The sequence below is a fragment of the Anabrus simplex genome, chromosome 2 (genome assembly GCF_040414725.1).
Source record: "Anabrus simplex isolate iqAnaSimp1 chromosome 2, ASM4041472v1, whole genome shotgun sequence".
Lineage (NCBI taxonomy): Eukaryota > Metazoa > Arthropoda > Insecta > Orthoptera > Tettigoniidae > Anabrus > Anabrus simplex.
Genome location: NC_090266.1, coordinates 808,161,826 through 808,183,740, shown reverse-complemented (window position 1 = coordinate 808,183,740; position 21,915 = coordinate 808,161,826).

Below are 21,915 nucleotides of genomic sequence, written 5' to 3'. Positions count from 1 at the left end.
TATTATTATTATTATTATTATTATTATTATTATTATTATTATTATTATTAAACATTGGTTGAGCGATGAGCTGACGAGTGGCCCGAGAACGACAGTTGCATATACTGTACCTGGACTCCATGGAGTTTCCGTAGAAGTAATCAGTGCAATTAAAATGTTATCAATGTACAGTCAAAAGAGATGCAGAATTTTGAGTTATAGTAATACATAATTTTGTAAGTTTGAGTTAACACAACGTCGTCAGGAGTGGAGGTATTCGAGCAAGACATGTTCAGCACAGTTATTTACGAATGGTAGTAACTTCTATTATGTGGGTCTCACAATCACGAACCATGTCGTACGGATAATCGAGAATTTATTTCGAACAGTGTAAAAAGAAAGTTGTTTGTCGAGACCTGAGAACGGGCGTCGAAGTTGCCGAAGTTCATTCACCCGCTCTGCCTAGAAAGAAGAAGTTTCCCAAACGGTAGTAGAATTGTGAATATGATTCAGAAAAGCAGTTTGATTCAGTTTAACAAGGTGCGGGTCATGGATTGTTTTTGACACATCTTACAACTTCTCGCTTGAAGTCGAGGAGTTTCTACACTGACTGACAGAGCAAATGCAACACCAAGAAGGAGTGGTCAGAACTTTATGCCAATTGCAGGGTAGACTGACGTCACTGAGGTATGCTCATGATGTGAAATGCGCCGCTGTGCTGCGCACGTAGCGAACGATAAATGGGACACGGCGTTGGCGAATGGCCCACTTCATACCGTGATTTCTCAGCCGACAGTCATTGTAGAACGTGTTGTCGTGTGCCACAGGACACGTGTATAGCTAAGAATGCCAGGCCGCCGTCAACGGAGGCATTTCCAGCAGACAGACGACTTTACGAGGGGTATGGTGATCGGGCTGAGAAGGGCAGGTTGGTCGCTTCGTCAAATCGCAGCCGATACCCATAGGGATGTGTCCACGGTGCAGCGCCTGTGGCGAAGATGGTTGGCGCAGGGACATGTGGCACGTGCGAGGGGTCCAGGCGCAGCCCGAGTGACGTCAGCACGCGAGGATCGGCGCATCCGCCGCCAAGCGGTGGCAGCCCCGCACGCCACGTCAACCGCCATTCTTCACCCTGGCTGTTCCAATATCGACCAGAACAATTTCCCGTCGATTGGTTGAAGGAGGCCTGCACTCCCGGCGTCCGCTCAGAAGACTACCATTGACTCCACAGCATAGACGTGCACGCCTGGCATGGTGCCGGGCTAGAGCGACTTGGATGAGGGAATGGCGGAACGTCGTGTTCTCCGATGAGTCACGCTTCTGTTCTGTCAGTGATAGTCACCGCAGACGAGTGTGGCGTCGGCGTGGAGAAAGGTCAAATCCGGCAGTAACTGTGGAGCTCCCTACCGCTAGACAACGCGGCATCATGGTTTGGGGCGCTATTGCGTATGATTCCACGTCACCTCTAGTGCGTATTCAAGGCACGTTAAATGCCCACCGCTACGTGCAGCATGTGCTGCGGCCGGTGGCACTCCCGTACCTTCAGGAGCTGCCCAATGCTCTGTTTCAGCAGGATAATGCCCGCCCACACACTGCTCGCATCTCCCAACAGGCTCTACGAGGTGTACAGATGCTTCCGTGGCCAGCGTACTCTCCGGATCTCTCACCAATCGAACACGTGTGGGATCTCATTGGACGCCGTTTGCAAACTCTGCCCCAGCCTCGTACGGACGACCAACTGTGGCAAATGGTTGACAGAGAATGGAGAACCATCCCTCAGGACACCATCCGCACTCTTATTGACTCTGTACCTCGACGTGTTTCTGCGTGCATCGCCGCTCGCGGTGGTCCTACATCCTACTGAGTCGATGCCGTGCGCATTGTGTAACCTGCATATCGGTTTGATATAAACATCAATTATTCTTCCGTGCCGACTCTGTTTTTTCCCCAACTTTCATCCCTTTCGAACCACTCCTCCTTGGTGTTGCATTTGCTCTGTCAGTCAGTGTATTTGGTAGTGCTACTGCACCTGTCCAGGGCTTCAGTACATAAAAATAATAATAACTTGTAAGTGCATTGGCCGAATGGAATATGCATGATGAGATCTTCGAAGAAAAACACCAGAATCGAAGTCCCATCACCCCCTACTTCATAGCAACCGCGACTAGATTTTAGAGCAAATGGGCCGATGGTCTGTCCGTATAAATGGGCGTTATATTAAACATGTATAAGCAGGGGGTTCTAAATATTAGCGGAATACATCACTACTAAATTAGAAGAATGGTATCCTATGTTTTCGAATATAATTTTATTAAACTGAGAAAAGAACACACATAAAATATATATATAAAATTGTGCCATAATATTTAACACTAAAAGAAAATATATTATTGATTCAAATTGATGATTTCATGTTCATCTGTCCTTCCAGATTTTGCATTCTGCATCAGATAATCCTATAATACTTAAGAGGCGCCCCTCTTATTATCACTTCACTTGCTAATACCCACTATTTAAAACACTCATTTATTAATTAATTAATAATTATACATAATAAAAAGGCGCGTTCGGAGTTACGTATTACGTAATTATCATGACTTCATATTCATAAATTCGAAGTTCATTGTGTCATGATCTCCTGTTATCATGTGATCATGTAATTAAGGCAATGAATAAATTATGATAAGCACACCTCCGAAATATTTGAAGGTCATATTAAAATTCTTACTTATTAACCTTATTTGAATATTATTCACAATGATGCAATTATCACACGAGCATATTTCGCCGGGATATGAGTAGCACTATTTAACGAGACAATTCAAAGACAACGTTGTACCTATGGAACAATACATTGACAACAACAACACCATGGTACTAAGTACAATAATATCTGGAAATTAAACACATATAATAACATATTATATATATATATACAGGCATATGAAAGGTGTGGTCCCTCCATCATCAAATGACGATAATGGTGTTCGTCGCTATAGAATGGGATCGAACCTATGGTCTTCTTACAATCGGGTGCATGCCCAAATTCCTAAGTCGAATTAAACAAATAAAAGAAACATTGGGAGAAATTCTTTCATCTCTTGATATATCGACTCTATTATGACAGTGGCAAATTATTATTTTGTGCGTGAATGTTATGTCGCGATTTGTCAGAACTAAATAGCCAGCCAATGTTCCAAGTATTTGTGAAGCTTTGCAGTGCAGTCCTTTCACTCAGACACATGACCATAAATCTTTTGAGGCACTGCATTGTGGTCATTCGTTCCTCAGATAGGCACATCCATATGAAATTAAACTGCCATCACGGCGTCTTCAGTAGCGCGGAGTCTTGGGTTTATCTCCTTGATGTACACATCCATGTTGTAGATCTTGACCAGGCGTTAGAAGGTCTCCAAAATCCCTGATGCACTAGGATGAAGCACAGGCAGACAGCTTGTAGACTCTTTCAGGATCGACGATCTCACCCGTTCACATATGCAAATTAGGAAATAACTTGATTATAGCTACGTTAATTATGTGACACGTACTACAATCGGATGCGATTAGAATCACTCAAAAACTCGAGTGTACTAATCTAGTAACGATAATGTTATGTAGGTCGTTACCCCGATCCTCTCATTAGCATATACAGTTATTAACACTTTAAATGTTATTGAAGTATCACATGCACACCAGCACTGTTTCTGGATATACAGAGTTTATTTAAGGTAACACAATCGGTGTTAATGATCTGACTTTGCCTAATTTACGGCACTTCTACACGAAAGGCAAGTTACTAACTGCGTTTATATATTCGGCAGACGTTGTCCAATTATTAATATTCTTATTACAAGTAAGCCACTAATTTCCTTATCAAATTCCTTTTTCGACTCTATAGTCATAATGTTAACTGCATTTTTATGGCACTTCACTTCATCTGATCAACCGTGCTTTAATGACGTCATGTACACATTTATTTGTACGTAAATAAATGTTGCCAAACTGCCACACAGTTCACTGTAAGCAGATTATCCCTGCTTCACTCACTTTGGTGATTATAACACAATACGGAATCTCACAATAAATGAACAATTTGCAATTCGTGGCGTATGAGTGATCAATACACTCAGGCCAATAATTTACACCGTATTTTGCAACTCATATGGTACAAACATTGCACTGCACCATACAATGAACATATTGCACAATCGCACTGACCGTAAGACTGACTGTACGTCGGAACGATCGGAAAATACTGAAGATAATGGATATATAGCCTTCGGAGCAATTTCTTTTATACGTAAAGAGGGCTAGGATTGGTGGAGGGAGCTAAATACGTCTTCTTCTCACACATCGATCCGCTAATACCCATTTCTCGAAGTTGATTAAGGTATCAAAAGATAGCTCCAACCTTCTATATTCCACTGATCGAATCTCATCCGTATAGGATCGTAGGTTTAATCAGAATCTTCAAACCGTCACCTGGTATTTTTCTGGTAGATAACACTACGCCTTGGAAAAATCCAGCTTAGGCTCACACGGCCAGAATCATGACGTCCTTTCGTAATTTGCCGCACCCTTATGCATCGCGTAATTGATGAAATGTTAAGTGGAATACATCTTGATGTCATAATTAAACATAAAATTATCTGATTATGACGAGCTCTTACTTATAAATATTCGTTGCATATGTCAGAATCCATATCATTATTATTATTATTATTATTATTATTATTATTATTATTATTATTATTATTATTATTATTATTATTATTATTATTATTACCGTGTTTTGGTGGATCAGCAGAGGTGAAAGAAGGTGCGGGCTGGAATGGGTCTAACTACAAGTCCGAAAGATGAATTTAAAATTTAAATAAAGGTTATATTTTCAACAGACAACAAAATTTAACAAATTTTTACATAGAATTTCAAAACTTAACGAGTACAACAAGTCAAATCAGGTACAAGACCAAGAAAGCCGAGATTTAGATAGATTTTAACAATCTGGGTCACAAGCCCTACTTTTTACAATTCCTGAGCTCTCCGCTCACAACCAACATATTACCAAAGGGCAGAAAACCCCTCATAACATGGAGCACTTGCTCCCGCCTAGTAATATCAAGCCTCCTAGAGGCACCTTTCAAAATACCAGAAAGAGCTGACCGCTCTCAATCTTCCAAGCCCATTAAAGGCAATAACAGATTATTACACTAAACTGCCATCAAGGCACAACTTATAATGGAACAGGGGTACCTCGTAGCCAATCTACTGAGCCTTCGCAGGAAGGAAAACATAAACGGGTTAAGTTAATGGCCCAAAATACAAAATTGAATGGAGGCGAGTACTTTCACTCCTACATGAAAGCTTGTTAAAACCTAAGAGGCGTTAAGCCGATACACAGGGGCTATTCCCATACTATAGAGGTGACTCGTATAAGAAAAATAATTTAACACATTAATGAAGAGAAGAAAATCGGTTATGAAAACGTAGTCACCTCAAATCCAAATTGAAGGGGAGCTCGAGAGGGTAAGGCACTCTCTATCCCCGATTTACAGTTAAGGTAATAGGAAAATGTTTACATAAGCCGGCACTAAGTTACATTTTTGAACAGGTAGGATACTTTGAAAAGGTTTCGAACCTTCCCCGGGGGTTAAACTGCTGACCAAGAAAGAAATAAAGATGCTAAAAGGCCATTACCTTTGCCGAAGAGCTGCTGCTCGAAGGAAGAGGCGCAACCCGCCCCCTGCTATACTTCCATACACTAAGCAAGATGTTGTTGAAGTGGCCGGGAGACGAGAAAATCGGCAGTTTTTATACCCTCGTGGAAAATTCGAGACCTTTCATGAATAATTAAGACACACCCACAGACGTTTATTGGTCGTCTAAAGTTACAGTTCAAAAATTGAGGAAGAAGGACACGATTGGTCCAAAATTAAAGAAATTCGGGATTGGCTAAGTTCAAAACTGGCGGAAAGAAAAATTAATATTGCCAACCCATAATGAAAGAACGAAATTTAGTTATAGGAAAACTTATGAGTATAAAATATCTTCAAGAAAAGTTCCATCACTTCGCACCAGGGTGCATGATCATCGTTTTTTGGTAGAGACATCTGTGAGAGACTGTCCAAACTTCTTGATAAGTAGTAAACAAAAACAATTCGAAATTAACACAGTGACATCTTCAGATAAACGGTTGAATTAATTCAGTTTTAAAGTTCAGAGTTTCAGCTGTAGAGGAGTAATTTAAGGCGGAAAATTCAAATGTGCGACGTATAGGTGTACCAACCGGTACAATTATTATTATTATTATTATTAGTATTATTATTATTATTATTAAGAAGTGAAGGTTCTCAGTTGGCATCAATACACAGGGAATTATGTTTCCATGGGTTAACCCGACTTAATTAAGAACAGCCCTCTGACTGTCACGTGGTATTTGCCTCTTCTTACTCACTTCCATTTTATTTTTTTATTTTTTTGCTATTGGCTTTACGTCGCACCGACACAGATAGGTCTTATAGCGACGATGGGACAGGAAAGGACTAGGACTGGGAAGGAAGCGACCGTGGCCGTAATTAAGGTACAGCTTCAGCATTTGCCTGGTGTGAAAATGGGAAACCACGGAAAACCATCTTCAGGGCTGTCGACAGTGGGGTTCGAACCACCTATCTCCCGAATACTGGATACTGGCCGCACTTAAGCGACTGCAGCTATCGAGCTCGGTACTCACTTCCATAAGAGAGAGAACATTTCCAAGTACGGCCTAGCGCATGACCTGCTTTGGTAAGTGCGCGCAATGAGACTTTCGCTTCTTGAGCCAGCGGTGAGTCGTTTGGGCACCGTATAGTGAAAAATATGCTAGTTATGGCATTAAAACCCTTTATAGAGCAGTGGTAAAATAATTTACCACCACCATTATCTCCTAAAGTAATCAGTACTGCTTATTTCTACCACTGTATATTTGGAGTAAAAATTGGGACCAATATATACACACTATTTAGTTTGCTCTTCCTTCACAATGGAACAGAACAAAAAGAAAACGCCACAGGTGGTAAAATAGTATACCACTGCCCGTGTGGTGGAAACACATTGAGGCTGCATATGTTTGTGTGAAGTTGATACCGAATTACGAAGTCATATACTAAATGCAGAAGTCTGAGGCATGTTTACAAAGAATACTGATATATTTTAGTTTCAGAATTACGTTTTCATACAGTTCTATTGTTTTTAACTTTGAGAAAATAATGAGATATCTGAAGGCATGCATGAGATTTCTAACCAAGGGCAGTCTGTAGGCTACTTTGTATAGCTGCTTTGTGAAACATTTATGAAAAATACAAACTGGGACGGTGTAAAACATTATTACAGGAGCTTCAAATATTACGTTAGCAGTATAGCATATTAGTAATTTCATTTGCCTAACATGTTATATTGTTATAGCTGCCGTATTTATCACATAACCTCAAACGTACAAATTGTTTGTATGGGGTTGCTTTTTTATAACAAAAATCAAACCCCATGGCACTACAGCCCTTGAAGGGCCTTAGCCTTCTAACCGACCGCTGCTCAGCCCAAAGGCCTGCAGATTACGAGGTGTCGTGTGGTCAGCACGACGAATCCTCTCGGCCGTTATGGCTTTCTAGACCGGGACCGCTTTCTCATCGTCAGATAGCTACTAAATTCTAATCACGTAGGCTGAATGGACCTCGAACCAGCCCTCAGGTCCAGGTAAAGTTTCCTGACCTGGCCGGGAATCGAACCTGGGGCCTCCGGGTAAGAGGCAGGCACGCTACCCCTACACCACGGATCCGGCTTGCTTTTTATACACCATCCTGCAAATTATCGGTATCATGGAAAAGATAATAATAATAATAATAATAATAATAATAATAATAATAATAATAACAATAATAATAATAATAATAATAATAATAATGCCAACAAAGGACTCCTTGAAGAACTGGAGAAAAGAGAACGCAAAATTGTGAGAGGAATCTTGGGATCAAAGTACAGAAATGGAATCCATCAAAAGAGATCCAACAAGGAAGTCTACAGAAAATTACAGACACAATCAGAAAAAGATTGGCACGATTTTAGGTCATCTGAAAAGAATGGACGGAAGAAAGTTAACTAAAGAAATCTTTCACTTTTTTGATTCAAACCCCAAAACCACAATTCCCTGGTTTAGAAATACAAAAGAAGACCTGCAAATGATACATATCTCAGCTGAAGACGCCCTTAACAGAGATCTCTTCCGCAAGAAAATATTGACGAACGGGCTAAACCGAGACGAGCAACCGAAGAGAAGACACGGTGCCCCTTGGACAGAGGAGCGTAAGCAGGCCCACTCTCAAAGAATGAGGGAAATTTGAGCTCTAAAGAAGGCCAAGTTCAGTGTCAAATGCAACAAGACTTAACGTGGTCCTTGATGGCCCCAGCGAATTATATAATAATAATAATAATAATAATAATAATAATAATAATAATAATAATAATAATAATAATAAATTATTTTTGTAGATGGAGGGAAAATGCTTGACGGAGCTGGAAATCGAGCAACTAGTATCAGTCACTGACGAAATTGCTTTCCAGTTGGACTTAGAGGCTAATTTGGGGGCTGAGGACATTTTACTCGTGCAGCAAGTTAGATCTTCAATGCTTCTTCAGAAGCGGCAGCTACCTCGTCTCCAAGGCAGGACGCCCAGAACATGAGATTGGGGCTTACCGCAGATGTGCATATTGCAGCACAAAGAAAAGGCAAAAGCGTAGCAATCTGATTTGCAAAACATGTGATAAGGTTGCTTTAGACGTTTCCACGAGAGTCAGTAAGACATTAGAATTACTGCTATATTTTATTTCGTTGTATTTTAATTATATGCATTTTGTTATATTGATATTGTCAGTGTGCAGAATTTTTAATTTTGATGATTTTACGATCAAATCTGATCTACTTTATGCGTTAGCACACGGTATTTTGGATGTAACAAAATGTATTTGTGGTGGTAAATTATTATACCACTGCTCACCCTGTGTTGTCGGTTGATCTAAATGGGCAGTGATATAATAATTTACCACCCCATTAACCCTATCTACACGTAACTTTTTCCTGATTTTTTTATTGAATTGTGTTTCAAGCTCGCTAGAGAGGCAGTTTACAAAGTTTCAGAATTTTTGAAATACCCCCGGACTTCTGCCCTATAAAGGGTTAATTATCACAGAATGACTGTCACAGCGTATTACGACATGCTATTGACAGTGTCGTGAACGCTCACAATACAAACAAAGACCCAATTTTACAATTCTATAAATATAATATAGACTCTAATCCTCCTTTCCTTCACAGAGGAATGTTTCATGGAGTCGCTGCCGAATGAAGGAAAAATAATTGTTAGGGGACCTTATCAATCACTTTAAGAAGTAGTTCATCTTAATGATTTGCATCCAGAACAGCTCAAGCTTTTTTAAAAAATAGTGATGACAATTCCTGCGACAAATTCAACAGCTGAGAGATTCTCAGGCCTTGAAAGACTTCAGAGATTAAATTCATTGAGCCTACTGCAGGCGTTAGGCCAGTTAGACTCGGAGACGGTGGCAGATGATTTTATGTCAAGAAATGTGATTAGGTCCGCCTCTGTGGTGTAGTGGTTAGTGTGATTAGCTGCCACCCCGGAGACCCGGGTTCGATTCCCGGCTGCCACGAAATTTGAAAAGTGGTAGGAGGACTGGAACGGGGTCCACTCAGCCTCGGGAGGTCAACTGAGTAGAGGTGGGTTCGATTCCCACCTCAGCGATCCTGGAAGTGGTTTTCCGTGGTTCCCCACTTCTCCTCCAAGCAAATGCCTGGATGATACCTAACTTAAGGCCACGGCCGCTTCCTTCCCTGTTCCTTGTCTATCCCTTCCAATCTTCCCATCCCCAGCAAGGCCCCTGTTCAGCATAGCAGGTGCGGCCGCCTGGGCGAGATACTGGTCATCCTCCCCAGTTGTATCCCAGACCCAGAGTCTGAAGCTCCAGGACACTGCCCTTGAGGCGGTAGAGGTGGGATCCCTCGCGGAGTCTGAGGGAAAAACTGACCCTGGAGGGTAAACAGATAAAGAAGAAGAAGAAATGTGATTAGAAAACGGGCATTCCTTCAGAGAGCTGCATTTCCCAATGGAGACTGTTAAGACAAGCTTTACACACTTAATATCATGAAATGAAAAATTCAGAAAATATATTTGTGAAGCAACTTCTACTCGCTTTACTTACCGTACGATTATTTTATAGACATTCTTCGTATGCATTTACGAATCAAGTTCTATTTTTCTGTTTTACCGGGCGAGTTGGCCGTGCGGTTAGGGGCGCGTGGCTGTGAGCTTGCATCCGGGAGATAGTGGGTTCGAATCCCACTGTCAGCAGCGCTGAAGATGGTTTTTCGTGGTTTCCCATTTTCACACCAGGCAGATGCTATGGCCGCACCTTAATTAAGACCACGGCCGCTTCCTTCTCACTAGTAGGCCTTTCCTATCCCATCGTCGCCATAAGACCTATCTGTGTCGGTGCGACGTAAAGCCACTAGCAAAAAAATCTGTTTTCTTGCGAATATTATTGAAAACTCCGTGTATAAGATTCGTCCGCAAAATCTATTGGGGAACATGTTCTATTATTGTTCTGATTTTCTCTTAGTTTGTGAATATTTTTAATATACCTAGATAAAGGAATGTTTGCATTAATAGTTATTCATCATTCCACATGCCTCTGTTTATGTTGATCATGCCTCCCGCCAATCGTTACCTGAAGTCGGCGTGCCTGGACACAGGTTATAGCATGATTCATTACTCCAAATCACTCGTTTCCAGTCATCCGTTGTCCTTAACCCTCGCTCTTCACACAGTCTCAAGCATCGCCTAGCATTGACTACAGAAATGTTTGGCTTATGAGCAGCAGCTCGACCATTGTACCCCATTCCCTTTAACTTCCGATGCACAGTCATTGTGCTGGGTGGACTGCTGGTAGCACTTTGGAACTCACGAGTGATTCCTTCCGCTGATTTATTGCGATTTCTAACAACCACTCTCCGCAATGATCTGCGGTCCCTGTCCGTCATTAAATGAGGTCTGTCCGGTCTTGGTTTAGCTGCAAATGTTCCTTCGTATTTTCACTTCAAAATCGCATTACCAATAGTTGACTTGGGCAGCTTTAGAAGGATGTAAATGATCCTCATAGATATGTTACTCAGGTGACATACTTTGTACAACGACTATTCCACATTTGAGGTCATTGAGCTCTCCTGACCGACCCGTTCTGGTGTTAATGCTTCTCTACTGACAACACAAGACTCATCGCCTCCTTTTATACTGGCGGGTCCGCCTTTGACGTCATCTAGGGTTCAATTCAGCATTACACAGAGGTGTCCGGATACTTTTCATTAGATAGAGTATATATTTTGAGGTCTTCATATTTTATTAATTTCTGGAGTATTTTTTTCCTATTGGTTATAGGTCGCATTGACTCAGACCGGTCTTACGTTGCCGATGGGGTAGGACAGGTACAGCCACAGCATTTATTGGTGTGAAAATGGGAAACCAAGGAGAGTCCTCTTCATGGCTTCCGACAGTGGGATTCGAACCTACTATCTCCCGAATGCAAGCTCACAGCTACGTAACCCGAACCATCCATCAGCTCGCTCGTTCTTTGAAGTTCAATTTTTTTTTTGTGATATGTTTTAGTTTGATTACTTTAAAATACAGTAAATGTTGATTTAAAGTAGCACTAATATTGAACAGTTTGTGAGAAAATGGCAGAAGGTACACTCTTCGTCTATATATCATATCTGCGCCAATTTTAATCGTTCGAGAGATTTTTTTCCCTACTGTAGGTTGACCAACCCTGCTGCTTTTTGGTTTTGTGTTTCTGTGTCTGTGACGTGCTTATATCTATCACTGCACATGAAGTGTGACTTTCCTGCTTAGTAATTGGTTTGGTCCGCCTCTGTGGTGTAGTGGTTAGTGTGATTAGCTGCCACCCCCGGAGGCCCGGGTTCGATTCCCGGCTCTGCCACGCAATTTGAAAAGTGGTATGAGGGCTGGACTGGGGTCCACTCAGCCTCAGGAGGTCAACTGAGTAGAGGTGGGTTCGATTCCCACCTCAGCCATCCTTGAAGTGGTTTTCCGTGGTTTACCGTTTCTCCTCCAGACAAATGCCGGGATGGTACCTAACTTAAGGCCACGGCCGCTTCTTCCCCCCTGCCTTGTCTATCCCTTCTAATCTTCCCATACCCCCGCAAGACCCTTGTTCAGCATAGCAGGTGAGGCCGCCTGGGCAAGGTGCTGGTCATCCTCCCCAGTTGTACCCCCCGACCCAGAGTCTGAAGCTCCAGGACACTGCCCTTGAGGCGGTAGAGGTGGGATCACTCGCTGAGGGAGGGTAAACAGATTAAGAAGAAGAAGTGATTGGTTTGTCACGTTTTCTGCTACTTTTTACGAATTAGGTTACTTAGCGAAAGAGGGAATGTGTTCCAAAACGTGATTATTCAGTCTCCTGCAACACTTGCAGCAGCCCACGTGATGGACATGATCGTTAAGGTGACGAGTCTGTATGGTCTGACCCCGTCGTTGGCGGAAAATATTTTCACTGTCAGAATGACGGCCAGCAGCGTACGAGAGAGACACTACACGATGTTTGATCACTAGATTGCGTGCCGAAAGCCTGAGATTAATATCCCCAACCTCTCCGCACTGTTCATATGGAGTAAAAGTATATGACGCTGTTGATGGTGATTCGTCTCGTCGGGCGGCGACGTTAAGCCTTCATCACACCCCTTGATGTTATTCGACAGAAGAAGGCTACGTGTCGACACCGGTTTCACCCTCCTCCTGCCTCATTATCATGAATTCACATCCAGGTGCGTAGGTCGCCCGTGGGTGTCAAATAGAAAGACTTGAACCAGGCGAGCCGAACATGTCGTCTGACACTAAAATCAATACGCTAAATAAAAATAAACAGTAAGTCGACTCTCTTGGAGACACAAATGTAAACATCAGCACTAAGAATTCTACGGTATAAGCATTAGGAGTCCGCCTCTGTGGTGTAGTGGTTAGTGTGATTAGATGCCACCTTCGGAGACCCGGGTTCGATTCCCGGCTCTGCCACGAAATTTGAAAAATTGTACGAGTGCTGGAACAGGGTCCACTCAGCCTCGGGAGGTCAACTGAGTAGAGGAGGGTTCGATTCCCTCCTCAGCCACCCTGGAAGTGGTTTTCCGTGGTTTCCCACTTCTCCTTCAGGCAATTGCCGGGATGGTACCTAACTTAAGGCCACGGCCGCTTCCATCTATTGGGAATGCCTGTAATAAATTTATGAAAGAGGGCGTTAAGGAAAGTGTGAAACTTAATGGTGACAGTCGTAACTTAATCGTTGCTCTGGACATACAATGGCATAAGCGAGGTCACACTTCTCTATTTGGTGTCGTTACAACAACTAGAGGTGGAATAAAGAAGGTGACTGATGTAAAGATTCTTAGTAAATACTGCAGATGAAAGGAATGAATTTTATGGAGAAAAGTACTTCGCGATTTATGACAAGTTCCAAAGCACTCTCCGAGAAGTTTGCATGAGAAAGTGTGAAGAAGTCAAAAAAAAACACAATCACCACTGTTTTACGGGTATCGTCTGGAGTAGATGACAATTGTCAGCCCTAAGCTGCTTGTACTGCTGATGATATAGAGAGAGTTAACCTCTGGAGATGGCTGTTTACCTTGAACTGTTTGTACAGGAAATGTGTAAACCTTGAACTGTTTGTACAGTTCAAGGTTTACACATTTCCTCTTCCACGGAATCTCCAGTTCATTGTGCGCTCGGAACCACAGGGAGGAGATATTTCATTTCGAAAATTCTACGTGCTTTGCTGAGACACTGGATTTCACTTGATACTACGGCATGTGGAGTGACATACAGATTTCCATCAGTGTGCCCTGGGATTGAGTATATCACGTACAACATTTGTGGTGGATGGCACCAGTGGTGTAAACCAGATGTATATCGGCTGGAGATGGTGGTCCATCTTGTGCTGTTTGTACATCTGAAGGCGTAATAAAGGTTTATCCTCTGGAGATGGATCTCCATCATGAACTCGTACAGCTAAATGTGTAATCGAGTTTTATCCTCAGAAGATAATTTTCCGTCATGAACTCCTCGTATAGTTAAATGTGCAATAGAAGTCTGTTGAGTGAAAATGGCTCTCCGTCATGAAATCCTTGTACAGGTAAAGGAGTCATAGAGGTTTATTCTCAGGAGATAGTCCTCCGCCACAAGCTTCTCGTACAGCTGAGGGTATAACAAAGGATTGTCCTCTGACGATGGTTCCCTGTCAGGAACTCTTCATACAGCTGAAGGTGTAGGAGAGGTTTATCCTCTGGTGATGGTTCTCCGTCACGAACTCCTCGTACAGTTGAATGTGTAATAGAGGTATTTTCTCCGATGTTGGATCTTCTTCATAAACTCCGGAAAGTGTATTACAGGTTTATCATCTGAAGAATAGTTTCCCGTCATGAACTCCTCTTACAGCTGAAGGTGTAATAGATGTTTATCCTCTGATGAAGGTTCTTCGTCACGAACTCCTCGTACAGTGTAAGAGACGTACTTTCTCTGATGCTGAACTTTCTTCATAAACTCCGGAAAGTATAATAGAGGTCTATCATCTGAAGAATAGTTTTCCATCATGAACTCGCCGTACAGTTGAAGGTGTCATAGATGTTTATCCTCTGAAGATGGTTCTTCGTCATGGACTCCTTGTTTATCCTCTGGAGATGTTTCTCTGTCATAAACTTCTCGTACAGCTGAAGACGCAAGAGAGGTATATCCTCAGGAGATAGTTGTCCTTTCTAAAATTTTTATTGGCTAAAGTTTTCCATAACGTAAACCAGCCTGTAAGTGCCCTCACACCAAACGAGGTGAGGTGTACAAAACTCTGTACTCTGCACGTCGTGAACTGTTTCTGACCTGCACAGTTTTCTTGAAGAATGCCCTATATTTTGCGCCTTCGCAGGTTTCAAGACGCCAGGCAGGTGCATGGTCTGATTTTAACTCTGTGTGGGGGCTCTCCATTCATGTTCGTTTGATCAGAACACTTTAGCTGTGCCACCCTGCCGATTCATGGATTATACGGACTTTCATTATATTTCAAAGAAAATCTGGCAAGCCTGCAGCGTTACATGGTAGTTGACATCGTGATCGTAGCCAGGGGACTTCTACATTTATGGGGCTCAGAACCACATGCAACATCTCTTTCATTTCAAAAATTTCACGTGCATTTTCTGAGGCACTGGATTTCGCTTCATACCACGGCTGCTTTGTGATGTGATAATCAGGTTTCAATCTGCGTGTCCAGGGATTGAGTACATCAGGTACATCATTTGTGATGGACGGTTCCGGTGATCTCTACACAACTCATTCATGTAATTTCACTCCTACCTCAACATTCTACTTATACACCAAGCGTGCTTGTTAACTGCCTGATGTTTCAAACACTGTATTCGAGATCTTTCTCGTGAGCGGCAAGTTGCGGAAGTGGGTTAATTGGAAGTTGTCAGAGAGTCCACTCACAATAGAAACTGACATTTTAACATCCGAGACGCTTGCCTCCTTCCAAAATATGACACGCTAATGGTTATAGAATTAAAACCTCACATATTTATAACTGTACTTTTTTAAACTTGGTAACTACCTGTGTATGGAAGCGCTATTTTGTGCACGTTGAGTCCTCAGACGGAAAGCTGGTTCGATCCTCATTAATTCCACCATTCTTCTTCTACCTATCCTTTTTCTGAATTAATTGGAATCGACAAGTACGTAGATTAGCCCCAGTTTTACTGCCTGATACCCTTTCTGACACCAAACCTATGTCGAAGGATGCACTCGCTATTATATATTTCTATGGTGGTTTGCAGTAAATGCAGGCGAGTGCAAACACCCATCTCCAAGATAGAGGAATTAATCATACGAATTCACCGACTTGGCCGAGAATCGAATCCAGGGCCCTCTGAACCGAAGGCCTCTATGTTGACTATTTAGCCAAGGAGCTGGACCCCAACAGTTACACCATTATTTCTGTGGTGGTATGGCATAAGCTGATATGTCAGAAACGTTGTGTTTTACGTTATGGCAAAACACGATCCGTCTACTCCTATTAGTACAAGTGCTATTGCAGTTTTCACTAACTGATATGTCATTTTCATTATTAAAATGGCATGACAGCAGCTGATATGTAACATATGAAGTTTTGGCAGCTTTGTAAATATTTAATTTTTTACATGAATATATTATGCCAAAATTTGGTGTGTCATACTTACCGGTTAATAATGTAGCAATGTTGTCAATGTATTCCATTGCTGAAGGTGTGAGAACATTGTTATTGTAATGTTGGCATTTAATGACAATAATAAGCAGTTGAAAGAATATAAAACATATGAAATGGATTAAATGCTGGCGCGTTTTACTTGTGTTATGGATGTAAGGCAGTAATAATAATGGCGTGTGGCCGCCTTATAGGTGACCTGCGCGTCTGTGAGGATGGGCCCTGTCTAAAATGAAATCTAATGCTGAAAAGAGCACATACACCCAGCCCCTGAGCCATAGGAATTAACTAATGAAGGTTAAGATCCTTGACCCTGCCGGGAATCGAACCAGCGTACCCTTGAACCAAAGGTCAACACGCTAAACATTTAGCCATGAAGCCGGACTGTAAGACAGCTGAAAACAAGAAAACCGGGCGAGTTGGCCGTGCGGTTATGGGCGCGCGGCTATGAGCTTGCATCCAGGAGATAGTGGGTACGAATCCCACTGTCGGCATCCCTGAAGATGGTTTTCTGTGGTTTCCCATTTTCACACCAGGCAAATGCTGGGGCTGTACTTTAATTAAGGCCATGGCCACTTCCTTCCAACTCCTAGGCCTTTCCTATCCCATCGTCGCCATAAGACCTATCTGTGTCAATGCGACGTAAAGCCACTAGCAAAAAAACAAAAAACTATTGTTCTCAGTTATAGTACGATTTGTAGTAGGCGTACCGTGTTACTATGTCCAAATTTAAAGAGCAGAAGTGCTAGGATCATGGATCTTGTTCAGATGAATGAGCAAGCAAACAGTAACTAAAGCAAAAACAGAGGTATGCAAATCAATGTATTCTCTTTCACTTACGTATAAAATTACAATTGTTACTATTAATATTTCAAATGTTCAACTAGACTTTTGTTCTCAAGTCTGATTATCAAAATAAAGAAGTTCTAATGTTTCTTTCTTTCTTTCTTTCTTTCTTTACCCTCCAGGGTTGGTTTTCCCCCCTCGGACTCAGCAAGGGATCCCTCCTCTATCGCCTCAAGGGGAGTGTCTTGGAGCTTGAGACATTGGGTCGGGGGTATACAACCGGGGAGGAGGACCAGTACCTCGCCCAGGCGGCCTCACCTGCTATGCTGAACAGGGGCCTTATAGGGGATGGGAAGATTGGAAGGGATAGATAAAGAAGAGGAAAGGAAGCGGCCGTGACCGTAAGTTAGAAACAATCCCAGCATTTCCCTGGAGGAGAAGTGGGAAACCACGGAAAACCATTTACAGGGTGACTGAGGTGGGAATCGAACCCACCTCTACTCGGTTGACCTCCCGAGGCTGAGTGGGCCCCGTTCCAGCCCTCGTACCAGTTTTCAAATTTCGTTGAATCGAACCCGGACCTCCGGGGATGGCAGCTAACCACGCTAACCATTACACCACAGAGGCGAACCTAGTTCTAATGTTAATATTATTATTTCAGATGAAGAGGCGAATACATCTCACAGTATACCTGATCTTGAAATTCGTAAAATTCATATCTGTGTCTCAGACGAATTGCCATCGTATTCTGACGGTTCTGAAGGGGATAGAGATTATTTTCCTAAATGAACTTGAATCTTCATATGATGATAAACCTACAAGATTGAAACCTACGAAACGCATAAAACTTGCTTAAGATGTAAAGTTGGACGAAAAGGAAACAAAAGGTGACAATGAAGCAACAACAAATACAATCGCATATTCCTCAAATGAAAATGCTAACAATCAAGAAGAAAATCACCGGATGGTAAGTTGTTACCACCGTAACACTTTATTTTAAGTTTTCATTACACACAATTTAAATTAGCTTTGATTTACAATTTTTAAAACTTTATATGCTCTCTCCTTTTACAGATATAAACCTAGTAACTGAAATAGGGGGAACTACTTGTGGAAAAGTACAAGACACAGCTGACATTCAACAGGAGAGTGAACCAGCAATGATCGACGGCTCCCAACATTCATCAAGAGGTAATTATTTAGCTTTGTAGACCTACTATCATAAACTAAATTTATTTCCATATTTGCTTTATGAGGTTTGTAATTTTGTATTTTCATGTTCCAAAGAGAAGTACCAGCGCAAAGTTCAAAAGGAGTTGAAAGATCATGGTATGGAAATGGAATATTATAACTGGAAGGGCAACTAAGAACCAGCGAAGCAGTTTAAACCCGTTTTGAACTGCTGTCGGAGGAAGTGCCATGTGTTTTGTCCACCAGAAAGTCAGGAAGAAATCTTTCACAGCTTCTACGCTTCTGGAAGGGAAACGCAAGAGCAATTACTATTCAGTTGTATTACTGTCAGTGGCAAAAAAGAAGAAAGAACAGGAAGAGGTAATGGAGAACATAGCCGTTTTATCACACCCAAATATGAAGTCAACAATAAGAGAGTATCTGCAAAACCATGTTTCAGGAAGTGCATGGTATTTCCAGAAGAAAAGTTATTGTACTTCTACAGAAACTAAAGGCATCAGGTACGGCATTTACCTGTCCCTGACTATCGTGGATGTCATCAGCCCAGAAATAAAATGGCAGAAGAAAGAAATTTAATGAGAAGCCATATTGAAAAATACCCAAAAACAATACTTTTCTTCTTCTTCTTCTTCCTCTTCTTCTTCTTCTTTTTCTTATTTTTAATCTGTTTACCCTCCAGGGTTGGATTTTTCCTCGGACTCAGCGAGGGATTCCACCTCTACCACCTCAAGGGCAGTGTCCTGGAGCGTGAGACTTTCAGTCAGGGGATACAACTGGGGAGGAGGGCCCAGGCGCACCTGCCATGCTGAACAAGGTCCTTGAAAGGAAGGGGGGGAAGATTGGAAGGGATAGAAAAGGAAGATGGAAGAAAGTGGCCGTAGCCTTAAGTTAGGTACCATCCCGGCATTTGCCTGGAGGAGAAGTGGGAAAACCAATTCCAGGATGGCTGAGATGGGAATCGAACCCTCCTCTACTCAGTTGACCTCCCGAGGCTGAGTGAACCCCGTTCCAGCCCTCGTACCACTTTTCAAATTTCGTGGCAGAATCGGGAATCGAACGCGGGCCTCCGGGTGTGACAGCTAATCAGACTAACCACTACACCACGGAGGCGGAAAGTCATTACTCACGTCGAGATTCAAGTGGGCTATACCTACCCAGCTGTATGTATGATGAATATAAACAAGTAGTGGAAAATGTGGTTCCTACGAACTATTCAAGAAGGTTTTTAAAGATTGTGGATATAAATTTAAGAATCCGGAAGTAGATACATGTACAACTTGTGATATTTTCCAGATTAACATAAAACAATGCAAAAAGGAAGAAGAACGTGCCACCATGATAAAAAGTTAGAATGAACACAAGGAAATGGCCGATTTTGGACTCCTGAAGAAAAAAAGAAGATAAAGTAAGTGTTGTAGATAATTTTGGTTTTCGATTCGTAACAAGTCTTGAACACACCACCCTTATCTGCTAACGTTGCATATGACAAAAGATTACTGGCGACATACAACTTAACAAACCGAGACTGCTCTTAAAATTGAGGCACTGAATGCTTTATGTGGCACGAAGCAGTGGGCTGAAGAGATTCAAACCAAATATCGTCTTGTTTTTATAAAAAGGTTAAGCAATCTTCCACTTAGCGTGTCTCTATGTAATCACTTATTCGGATACTTGTGGAGGCCAAAAACAGAAATGTTAACATGACTATAATGATGAGTCTTATTAAAAGCACCAGTCAAACTATAGAACTCATTGACCAAAATTTTCTTCTGCCTGTCCGGCTCCATGGCTAAATGGTTAGTGTGTTGGCCTTTGGTCACAGGGGTCCTGGATTCGATCCCCGGCAGGGTCGGGAATTTTAACCATCATTGGTTAATTTCGCTTTCACGGAGACTGGGTGTTTGTGTCGTCTTCATCATAATTTCATCCTCATCACGATGCGCAGGTCGCCTATGGGTGTCAAATCAAGAGACCTGCATCTGGCAAGCCGACCATGTCCTCGGACACTCCCGGCACCAAAAACCATACGCCATTTCATTTTCCTTCTGCCTGGCCATACTCATTTGGAGTGTGATGCAGATCACGCAAAAATTGAAAAGGCAAAAAGGAGACAAATATACCAATAATGGCACCAAGGGATTGGCATCAATTTGTGCTAACAGTGCGAGGAAAGGAGTATTTTAAAGTGATTGAGATGACACAACAGGATTTCTACCCTTTTTCAGATTTTTTACAGTCTGGTTTGATTAAGAAGAATGTTGATGTTGACAGTGAAAATATTAATTGGTTGCATGTAAAATGGTAAAGGTACGAAAAGCAATTTGGAGTCGTTCTTTTTAAGAATTCTTTGAAAGATGATTAGGATTTCTGGACTTTTGAAGTAACAAGAGAGGTAGACCTTTCAATAATTTACAGAACAGGACTCCTAATCTGGCATACAAATCCTCATTACCTATCAATCCTCTGAAAATGTGAGATCTTCTGAGTCTATTACCACTGATTTCTGAAAAGTGTCATCAATTCTATAAGAGCTTGGTCACAAGTCAGCATCAATCTAGAAACGAAATTAAGGAAGCAGAAGAGAAGAAGAAGAAGAATGGGAAGACAAGCAGTGAGGAAGGAGCCTGAAAATGTTATAACATATTCTGGTGTATCTTGGAGATCCTATCATGACCATTTTTGTGACATGACAGAAATCGGTAGGTATGTCAAAATTTAGTAATTTTACTGTTAATGTCTAAGTTTTCTCAGAAGCGAGTGATATGTAGGCTATGTGATGTGTGATAAATGTTTATTTTAAATAACAAAAGAATTATTTAATTTAACCTTTCCCCGATTTTTCTTAAAAGAGTAAACTTTGAAATTGCTCTCCCATAAAATGAGGAAAATGTACATTTCAGCTTATGCCATACCACCACAGATTTATCGCTGAAGGGACGTACTATGGAAATGAAGAGTGTCATGGAAATAACAAACATGTTCTATTATAGCCCATATCAGTGCATTATGACTCACCAGAGATGGATACGGGTTCAACGTCGTATTAACACACGTGTTATTGGTTCGTTGTACCAGCTCAGACAGGTTTTCAGCGACGATGGGATAGGAAAGGGCTAAGACTGGGAAAGAAGCGACCACGGCCTTAAATGGCCTAGCAATTGCCTGGTATATAAAGGGAAAACCTCGGAAAATCGTCTTCAAGGCTGCCGATATTTGGGATTCGAACCCACCATCTCCCGAATACGAGCCAACAGCTACACTGTCCGAACCGCGCAGCTAACTCGTTCAGGCCACAAATACGGTAATAATGCTACGGTAAGGAGAAATTTAGGAGTCGCGGTCTGAAATAAGCTATGGTCCCGGCAATTTTCTAGTATGCAAATATCGGGAAACAGAAGCATTCAGGACTGCCGACTGTGATGTTCGAACTCGAACAAGTTTACTCCTACACGACCCCTACCACGAATTCAACACGTTCAGTTAATGCTATCGTTTGTGAGTAAGTAAACAATGCTATTTGCTCTGTTACAGTAAAGGTTTAACCGATTAAAATGTATAGCTTAACTAGCAAGATACCCGTGCTTCGCTACGGTATTGTACTGAAATTTATAATTGAATGCTTATTGT